The sequence below is a fragment of the Choloepus didactylus genome, chromosome 3 (genome assembly GCF_015220235.1).
Source record: "Choloepus didactylus isolate mChoDid1 chromosome 3, mChoDid1.pri, whole genome shotgun sequence".
Taxonomy (NCBI): Eukaryota; Metazoa; Chordata; class Mammalia; order Pilosa; family Megalonychidae; genus Choloepus; species Choloepus didactylus.
The window spans coordinates 22,629,178-22,640,073 of NC_051309.1; the positions used below are offsets into that span (position 1 = coordinate 22,629,178).

The 10,896-nt window shown below is 36.3% G+C and overlaps 1 pseudogene; it reads left to right on the forward strand.

Moving 5' to 3' along the window:
• The first annotated feature begins 8,426 nt into the window (after positions 1-8,426).
• On the forward strand, positions 8,427-8,885 carry LOC119528560 (annotated as a pseudogene).
• Positions 8,886-10,896: the final 2,011 nt, after the last annotated feature.

Consider the following 10,896-nt stretch of genomic DNA (forward strand, 5'->3'; position numbering starts at 1 on the left):
GTGTGGTATGTGAATATATATTAATTAAATTGCATTAAAAAGGAAGATAATGAAAGATAAAGGAAGATAAAGGAAAAATCTTTTCTCATGCTCCACATGAGAGGTGTATTTCTTGTTATAAAATAAAAATTCTCACCTTTTAGAAAGGAGGACTGTTTACCTATAAGTCTCTCTGAATTTCTTAAAAATGCCAAAGACAAAAAAGAGCTTCCTTTAAAACTTATGCTCCATCCTCCCTTCCCATATTTAAAAAAAGTCTCACATTTAAATCAGAAAATAATCCCTTATCCAGGTGCTGCACTTCGGGGTTCAATGTCCCATGGATCTTGCTTTATTTGGTTCTTGTCTCTCCCCTGAGACAGGACAGTGCTTGGTCTCCTGTCACAAACAGGAATAAAAGATGAAATTAGGTCCTTTTGTCACCATCCCATGTGGTATTGACCCAGAATTGCAGCTCAAGATCCTGACCCTAACTTTAGCACTCTTCTCACATATGAATGAATTCTATTCATATACACCCTTCTGCTGACATTACCACTTTCATTCCCTTTACCCAATCCTATCACAAAATCACCAATTCAGAGACTTTGCCAGGCTGAGAATCCTTAACAAGGCTAGCTGACACCAGCAACTTTGTTTCTTAGATGTAGCCACACTGCAGTGGCACCTATGGTCACCAACAAGCCAGTCCCCAAATTATTAGAACACACCCTAACGGGCAGTCTAGTCTTAAGTTGGTGACTGAAGAAACCTGAAGCATCCAAGTTCCAATCCATGAACTGTCCTCTCACCAAAAGGAGTGGCCAGAATTAAATTGGGCCTAGGGTGGCCCAGCCCACAAGAATGCCAGGAATCCCAAACCAGGCAGGTGCTGACTGCACTCTTCACCAGACCAGTTACTAGGACCCTCCAACTCGTTTCTCTAACTCCAGTTCCATGCTCCAGTGGAAAAACCATCTTCCAATCATAAAACTGTCTTCCTGTGTGACTTTCCTGTGTAGAAAAGACACATCACCACCCAACATGAGCATTCTGCTCCAATTGAGAGGTGTATTTCTTGTTATAAAATAAAAATACCACTTACAATGCTAAAGGGCACATGACTGTGGTGGAAAGTAGAAGTTTAGAGTCATGAATGTCACCAGAAGGAAAGCTGGAGGTTAAAGCATGAGAATGTATAACATAGTGAATCTTGTGAACAATGTCCAAGATTAACTGCACAAATATTAAAAAGTTCTTTCATGAACTAGAGCAAATGTGTGATACTGTTATAAGGAGTTAGTAATAGAGTGCTATATGGAAAAAAATGGACCTATTGCAAACTATGGACTATAGTTAACAGTAATATTTTAGTACTCTTTCATCAACAGTAAAAAAATGTACCAGACCAACACTATGGGTAACTAATATGGGGGGATAAGGAGTATGGGAGGATTAGGGTTTTCTTTATTTTTATTTCTTTTCTGGAGTAATGAAAATATTCTACATTTGATCATGGGGCTGTATGCACAACCATGTGATGATACTGTGAACCAGTGATTGTACACTTTGGATGGTTTCTATGCTGTGTGAATATATCTCAATAAAATTGCATTACAAACAACAACAAACACTTGAAAAACAATAAGAACAAACTTGACATAATTAACATTTATAGAACATTCCACCCAAAATAGAAGAATATACACTCTTTTCAAGTGACATGGACTGTTTACCAACATTGACAATATTATGTGCAATAAAACAAGTCTCAACACATTGAAAAGGATTAAAATCATGCAAAGCATGGTTTCAGACCAGAGTGGATTCAAATTAGAAATCAGTAGCAGAAGGATATATGGAAAATCCCTAAATATTTGGAAATTAAAACACATTTCTAAATAACCCATGGGCCAAAGAAGAACTACAAAGGAAATTAGAAATATTTTAAACTGAATAAAAATGAAAACACGATTTGTCAAATTTGTGGGATGCAATTAAAGTAGTGTATAGAGGCATATTTATAGCATTGAAGGAATATATTAGAAAATCAGCATGTTTTAACAATATTCTAAGCTACCAATTTAAGGAACTAGAAAAAGAATTGCAAATTAAGGCCAAAGAAAGAAAATGGGAGGAAATAAAGATAAAAGAAAAAAAAAAAATAAATGAAATAGAAAACAGACTATAAACAAAGAAAATCAATGGAAGCATCAACTGATTCTTTGAGAAGATTAACAAAATTGAAAAGCCTCTAGCAAGATTGATCAAGATTAAAAGATTAATAAATCACCAACTTCAAGAATAAGTCACTACAGATCCTATCAAGATTAAAAGAATATAAGAGGAATAATAGGAACAACTTACAATAATAAAGCTAAGAAACCATATGTAACAGACAAGTTCCACAGAAGACACAAACTACCAACATTCACCTAAGAAGGAAGAGCCTTATTCAAAAAAAAAAATAAAAAAGACAATGCCCAGGTTCCCTGTAGAAACTCTTCTGAAGATGTAAGGAAAAAATGATACCATATCTACCCAAACACTTCCCAACACAGACAAAGATATCACAAGAAAAGAAAATGAAGAAAATGAAAGATTCATATCTCTAATAAACATTAATATTCTTAATAATTAAAAATTCTTAATAAATCTTAAAAATCTAAATAAAACTAATTCTTGGTAAAATTTCAGCAAATAAAAGCAAACAATATAGAATTAGAATAATACTTCATGACCAAGTAAAGTTTTTCCTAGTAATACAAGTTTAGTTTAGATTTGAAAATCAATGTAATTCACCATATTAATGACTACAAATGGAAAACTACATTAACATCTCAATAGATGCAGTAAAAGCATCTGACAAAATTCAAAATCCATTCATTATAAAAATGCTCAGCAAACTAGTAATAGAATGGATCTTCCACAAACAGATAATGGAAAACCTAACTATCATCATACATAATGGTGGAAGACTGAATGTTTTCCCTCTAAGATTGGGAACAAGGCAAGGATATCTGCTTACAATTCCTCTATTCAATTTATTCTTCAGGTCCTAGTCAGTGCAATAAAGCAAGAAAAGAAATGTAAGGCATACAGATTGAAAAGGAAGAAGTAAAAGTCATTATTCACAGATAACATGATTGTCTAGCTAGAAAATTCTAATGAATTAACAAGGCTGTGAGAACCAATAAACAAGTTTAGCCAGGTTACAGAATAAAATGTCAGTATATAAAATCATTTTTTTCTATATATCAACAATTAGAGAGTTAAAAAAACACTTAAAATAGCTTTGAAAAATATGAAATACTTAGCATAAATTTGCAAAAAAATGTGTGAGATTTGTAAACTGAAAACAATAGAACACTGCTGAGAGAAATTAAGGTTTAAATAAATCTGGATTTATACATGTATATATAAATATATCTACATATCTATATATAAATGTTCAAGAACTGGAAGACTCAATAATAAGATGGAAATTCTGTTCATATTTTTTTTACAAGGCAATAAAGGCATTTATTTGGGGACTTACAATTGCAGTTAGGGAAGCACAGATTTATGTAGCAAACCAAAATGTGTCCTGTCTGGCATTTCTAGGGGATTTTTTTTCCAACAGTTTTATTCACACACCATATACTCCATCCAAAGTGTACAATCAGTGGATCTCAGTGTAATCACAGAGTTGTGCATTCATAGCCACAATCAATTTTAGAACATTTTCATTGCTCAAAAAAATAAATAAAAACCCCATACTCCTTATGCCCCCCATCATGAACTCTTAGCATTGGTGTGGTACTTTTGTTATATTTGATGAAAGAATATTACAATATTACTGTTAACTATAGTCCATAGTTTATATGAGGTGTCTTTTCTTCCATGTACTACCTCATTATTAACATCTTGTAATGGTGACATACATATTTCTAGTTCATGGAAGAACATTCTTATACTTGTACTATTAAACACATTCATCATCCACAACAGGGTTCACAATGTTATACAGTCCCATGTTTTATTCCCTAGCTTTCCTTCTACTGACACATGATCCTAACCTTCCCTTTTCAACCACAATCACACCCACAATGCAGCACTGTTAATTACACACCCAATAATGTGCTATCATCACTTCTATCTCTTTCCAAAAATATATCATAGACGTTGTGATGGTTAGGTTCATGTGTCAACTTGACCAGGTGATAGTGTCCAGGTGTCTGGTCAAGCAAGCACTGGCCTAGCCATTACTGCAAGGATGTTTGTGGCTGGTTGATAAACCAGGAGGCTGGTTTATTAAATCATCAGTCATTTGGCTGCAGCTGTGGCTGATTACATCAATGAACGGCATGTCTTCCACACAGAGAATTCAGTCAGCCAGATTTAATCCAATCAGTTGAAAAATTTTAAGCAAGACAGCAGACCTTCACTTCTTTTTTGGTTAACCAACGAAGTGTTTCCTGAGGAGATCATCACTCAACTTCATAGGAATTGCCAGTTTGCTGCCTGCCTTATGGAATTTGGGCTCATGCATTCCCACAGTTTCATGGGACACTTGTACAAAACCTTTTATTTAGTTATCTCTTATTGATTCTGTTTCCCTGGAGAACCCTAACTAATATAAAACTTAATAAACATTCTGCACAAATTAAGCATCAACCCCAATTCTCTACCCTTGTTCTAACTCCTGGTAACCTATACGCTAGGTATTAACCACAAGTTTGCTCATTATAAATTTCATTTCTTCTTACAGCTGCATAATATTCCATTGTATGCATACACCACATTTCGTTTATCCATTCGTCAGTTGATGGACATTTGGGTTGTTTCCATCTTTCAGCAATTGTGAATAATGCTACTATGAACATCATTGTGCAATTTTCTATTCATGTCCGTGCTTTCAGTTCTTTTTAATATATACCTAGTAGCAGGGTTGCTGGATCATATGGCAGTTCTATACTTAGTTTCCTGAGGAACCACCAAACTGCCTTTCACAGTTGTACCATTCTATATTTCCTTCAGCAGTGAATAAGTGTTTTTATTTCTCCACATCCTCTCCAACACTTATAGTTTTGTTTTTTTAATAGTGGCCAGCTGTGTTGGTGTGATTTGATATCTCATTGTGGTTTAATTTGCATTCCTCTAATAGCTAGTGATGTTGAGCATCTCTCATTGGTGCTTTTTAGCCATTTGTATTTCCTTTTTGGAGAAATGTCTATTCAAGTCTTTTGGCCATTTCTTAATTGGGTTGTTTGTCTTTAAATGAAGGATGACTTCATATACTCAGGGTATTTAAACCTTATCAGACATACAGTTTCCAAATATTTTCTTCTGTTGAGTAGGCTGCCTTTTCACCTTGAAAAGTCCTTTGCAGCACAAAAATATTCAATTTTGAGGAGATCCCATTTGTCTAATTTATCTTTCATTGCTGGTGCTTTGGGTGTAAAGTCTAAGAAACCACCACCTACCACAAAATCTTGAAGATGCTTCCATACAGTTTCTGGCTCTTATATTTAGGTCTTTGATCCATTTTGAGTTCATTTTTATATAGGGCATGAGATAGGGGTCCTCTTTCATTGTTTTGCATATGGATAGCCAGTTCTCCCAGCACCATTTGTTGAAAAGACTGTCTTGTCCTAGTTGACAGGATTTGGCAGCCCTGTCAAAAATTAATTGACCACAGATGTGAGGGTAAGTTTCTGAACTATCAATTCAATTCCATTGATCAGTATGCCTATCTTTATGCCAATAGCATGCTGTTTTGACCATTGTAGCTTTGTAATATGCTTTAAATTCAGGAAGTGTGAGTCCTCCAATTTTATCCAGGACACCTCTATCACATGGGAAGGCACATGGTCACATCTGCTGGTCTTTCTCTCCCGGTTTCATTGCTTCTAGCTTCTGGCTTCAGTGGCTTCCTCTCAGCTTCTCTGAGCTCTCTGGTTTTTTTCCTGTGTGCCCTTTATCCTCTTTTAAAGGACTCCAGAAAGGTGATTGAGACTCACCTTGAATGTGGTGGGTCACATCTCAATTGAAATAACCTAATCTAAATTTCCTACCTATGATATGACTGCACCCACAGGAATGGATGAAAAGAACATGACCTTTTTTGGGGTACATAACAGCTTCAAACCAACACACTTTTGAAGTGTGTTTTTATTAAGAAAGAAGCTGGATTTTGTCAAATGCCTTTTCTTCATCAATTGAGATGATAATGCAGTTTTTCCCCTTTGGTTTGTTTATGTGGTGTATTACATTAATTGATTTTCTTGTATTAACTACCCTGGCATACTGGGATAAAACCTACTTGATCATGTTGTATAATTCCTTTATTGTGAAGCTGGATTTGATTTTCAAGTATTATGTTGAAGATTTTTGCATCTATATTCATTAGAGAGATTGGTCTCTAATTTTCTTTTCTCATAGTATCTTTCTCTGGCTTTTGGTATTAGGATGATGTTGGCTTCATAGAATGAGTTAGCATCTCCTTCTCTTCAATTTTTTGGAAGAGCTTGATCAGGATTGGTATTAATTCTTGTATTGATTGATAAAATTCAACTCTGAAGTCATCTGCTCCTGGGCTTTCTTTTTTGGGAGGTTTATGATGACTAGTTCAATCTCTTGTGATTGGTTTGTTGAGGGCTTCTATTTCTTTTAGAGTCAATGTGGGTTGCTTGTGTGTTTCTGGGAAATTTTCCATTTATCTAAGTCACCTAATTTGTTGGCATACACTTGTTCATAGTATCTCTTATGATCTTTTTTATTTCAGTGGGATCAATAGTAATGCCTCCATCCCCATTACTAGTTTTGTTTACTTGCATCTTGTCTCTTTATTTCTTTGTCTAGTTTAGGATTTGTCAATTTTATTGCTCTTCTCAAAGAACCATTTTTTGTTGATTCTCTCTATTGTTTTTGTGTTCTCAATTTCATTTATTGCTACTCTAATTTGTGTTACTTCTTTCCTTCTGATTGCTTTGGGATTAGTTTTCTATATCCAGAATACCCAATAATTCCTACAATTCAATAAGAAGACAAACAACTCAATAAAAATGGAGTGGGAGAAACTTCTCATATACTATCTCATTTAATCCTCAGAACAATCCTAAGAAGTTAGGTTAACTATTCACATGCTATAGATAACAAAATTTAGTCTCAAAAATATGATATATATGTTACTAGAATAAAAATAAAAAAAAAAAACCCACAAGATTGTATACACAGTGACTCTATTGTAAACAATGGACTACAGTTAATAGCACAATTATAAAAATGTTCTTTCATGAATTATAACAATTGTACCACACTGAAGCAAAGTGTTTATAATAGAGTGTTGTATGGACACTCTGTATTTCATGCATTTTATGCATGATTATTTCTGTAAGCCTACAACTTCTCTAATAATTAAATTTAAAATATATATAAGACCAATTCACATCATTTTAAGTGATAAAAAAAGGATTCAAGCCCTGTCCTTCCCTATTCTCAAGCTCATGTTTCCATTAACTACCACAGCAAATTACTACTTCTCAGAAAACTATAGAAGCAGATTAATTAGGTACTTTATGAAGGGAATTAACATGATTCGGCTTCACCATTCTTCAAAACACACATACACACACAAACACACATGCACCACTTACTCCCTTATTTGGATGAAATACACTTAGAAAGATTCTGTTAAGAAGATTCTAAGACCCCCAAATTTCACTGTGAGCCTCAATGATAAATTGATGAAAACCTTTTTACACTGTATTTACATCTAGACCAGAGTTATATTTCTAATAGTCATGAAAAGAGAGTTTGCAGTAATCATGGCTATGAGTTACCTCTTCTGTGCAAATTTCTCTGACTGCCCTCACCTTTATTGGTTACTCCTTCCCTAAAAATGTGCAATTAGAACTGGCTATATGATTTGTGAGGCCCAGTATAAAATGAAAATTTTGGGCCCTTTGTTTAAAAATTATTAAGAATTTCAAGACAGCAGCACCAGAGTATTAAACCAAGCATGGGACCTATAGTAGATTGAATTATGAACCCAATAAACACATGTTCCCAATCTTAATTCCCATTTCTGCGGTGGTAAACCATTGTAAATAGGACCTCTTAAAGATTTTATGTTTAAGGAGTGGCCATCTGAATGAGGGTGGGTTTTAGTCCAGATGACTGAAGGACTTATAAAAAGGACTCAGCATTGTGGGCATGCCCCATAGTGGTCCCCAAATGGTGACCTCACTGATTGAGCCATGCTGATTCCCAACTTGTTGGCCTTCTGTTGTCTCTCCTTAGTTACTCCTTATTTTGTTCCTCTTTTCCTTTCACCATCCTATCCCCCTTTCCTCTCTTCATTCTCCTTTCCCATTCCTTCAACTTCCCTTTTTTTCTTTTCCTCCCACCTCCACTTTTTCTCCCACTCTTTTTCTTACCCTTCTGCTGGACTCAAATTCCCTGCCATGTTGTCTGAAGAAGGGAAACTCTTCGTGGGAGGGTTCAACTTTGACACTGATGAGCAGGCATTGGAAGACCAGTTCAGCGGCTTTGGGCCCATCTCTGAAGTGGTTGTTGTAAAGGAACAGGAGAATCAACAATCATGGGGTTTTGGCTTCATCACTTTCACCAATCTGGGGCATGCCTCAGATGCCATACAAGCTATGAATGGAGAGCCCCTGGATGGTGCCAGATCCATGTGGAAAATGCAGGCAAGTCAGCCCAGGAAGCAAAGGGGGTGACTTTGGGGGTCATGGATGTGGTAGCAGCTACTGTAGAGGTGCTGGGGACCAGGGATATGGGAGCAGCCTGAAGGATATAGATATGGATATGGATATGAAAGGTCCAGAGACTACAGTGACAGAAGCCAGAGTGGTTATGACTGCTACTCTGGATGGAATTACAGAGACAATTATGACAACTGAGATGAGATACACAAGGAATAAAAATTCTTCTGATCCAGCATTATCTTTCCAAATGGCTGTTTTATAAGATTTTTGGAGCTGCACTGAAATATCTTTGTTTTAGTACATCAACCTTTATTTTTGAATTGAGCTCCCAGGGCAGCCTGTCAAAGACCTTTCATAAAGCTTCATGTGTTTCAAAAAAGTTTCCCTCCATTTCGAGACAAATTCTGGGACATTGTAAAGTCTGGGTGTTCTGGTTCACTAATGCTGCCATTATGCAAAACACCAGAAATGGACTGGCTTTTATAAAGGAGTTTATTTGGTTACACAGTTACAGTCTTATGGCTTAAAGTGTCCAAGGTAAGGCATCAACAATAGGGTACCTTCACTGGAGAGAGGCCATTGGCATCCAGAAAACCTCTGCTGGCTTGGAAGGCAGTTGGCTGGCACCCACTTGCTCCCAGGTTGTGTTTCTAAATGGTGTTCTCCAAAATGTTGCTCTTGGGGTGTTTTGTCTTCTCTTAGCTACAGCTCCTCTTCAAAATGTCACTCTCAGTTGCTCTGAGTACCCTCTGTTTGTGAGCTCTTTTATAGGGCTCCAGTGAACAAATCAAGACCCACCCTGAATGGGCAGGGCCACATTTCCATGGAAACATTCAATCAAGAGGTCACACCATAATCAAAGGTGTCATTCACAGTTGGGTGGGTCACATCTCCATGGAAACAACCTAATCCCAATATCCTATGAGATTGGATCAAAAGATCATGGCTTTTTCTGGGGAGCATAATGTATACAAACCAGCACACTGGGTATTTTTCTTTTACTAGATTTTTAGTTTGGGCTCTTAGGGTTAATGTTTTTGGCAAAAAAAAAATGTTTTGTCAGAATATTTTTTTAGTTAATGTGCATCTAGGGACATTTAAAAATTTTGTACAGAATGTTTTCTTAGTACAGCTAGGAAGCACTTTCTGGATGTACCTACAAGAAATCTCCATCAACAACATGATTGTTAAGAGGTGTTTTTTACTCTATGTTATGAGACCACCACCCTGAATACATAGAAGAGCTTCTTTAAAATGTTTGCAAATGTCATCTTATTAATACTGGAAGAAAGAAAAATTCTTTTTTGTTTCATATAGTGAAACATGTGAAGCTGTTTAAAAAAAGAAATTTGGAAAAAAAGGGGGACTCAGAAGTCACAAGAGCAAAATAGGAGAGGACATCACCACATGACTGGATACAGAAAAACAAACCAAGGAACCCAAAGATGTATGGCCCACCAGCACTATAATTATAGAACACTCTAATCTTTGGGGAGAAAGCCAGTCTTGTCAGTGTCTTGATTTTGGACTTCATTTAGTCTGAAAACCATAAGCCAATAAATTTCTATTGTTTAAGTCAACCCATTTTGTGCTATTTGTCATGAGGCTTGGGCAAACAAATTTAGCACATGCTAAGGACAGATATGATGTTATTTTATGATGGGCTTCTCCTATGAGACTGTAAAACCATTGAGAGTCTGGGGGGGTCATCATGGTTTGCAACTAATTGAGAGATTGTCACAATAGTCAGGCAGATGGATATTAGAGTACCATCTTTATCAAAGTCAAAGTTGATATTGATAAACACTGAGGCTTAGTAAGAAGGTCAGATTGACTTGCTAATGCTAATACAACCTAAAGGTAAACCTACTCACCTGTAGAATTGGAAAAACTAACCTTGCTCACAGGGCAAGGCTTTTTAGCCTAAAATTACCAGATGGATGAGAGCAGGTGGGAAAGGATGCATCCTCTCTGCCAGCAAGCAGTTCCCAAACAGAAGGGAGAAGGACTAGATTGTGCTCAATACTTTCTTCCCTAATGCACCTGTCACAATGACCCACCCTCCTGCCCTAGAAAGTCCCCAGCAGCAGAAGTTGGAGCAGGAGACTGGGAGCATTACTCTAATGGCAGTCTCTCTAAATAGAAACATGCAGCAGAGACACAAAAGTTTCCTCCCTCCTCCAACAGAGGGCACCATTCACATCTT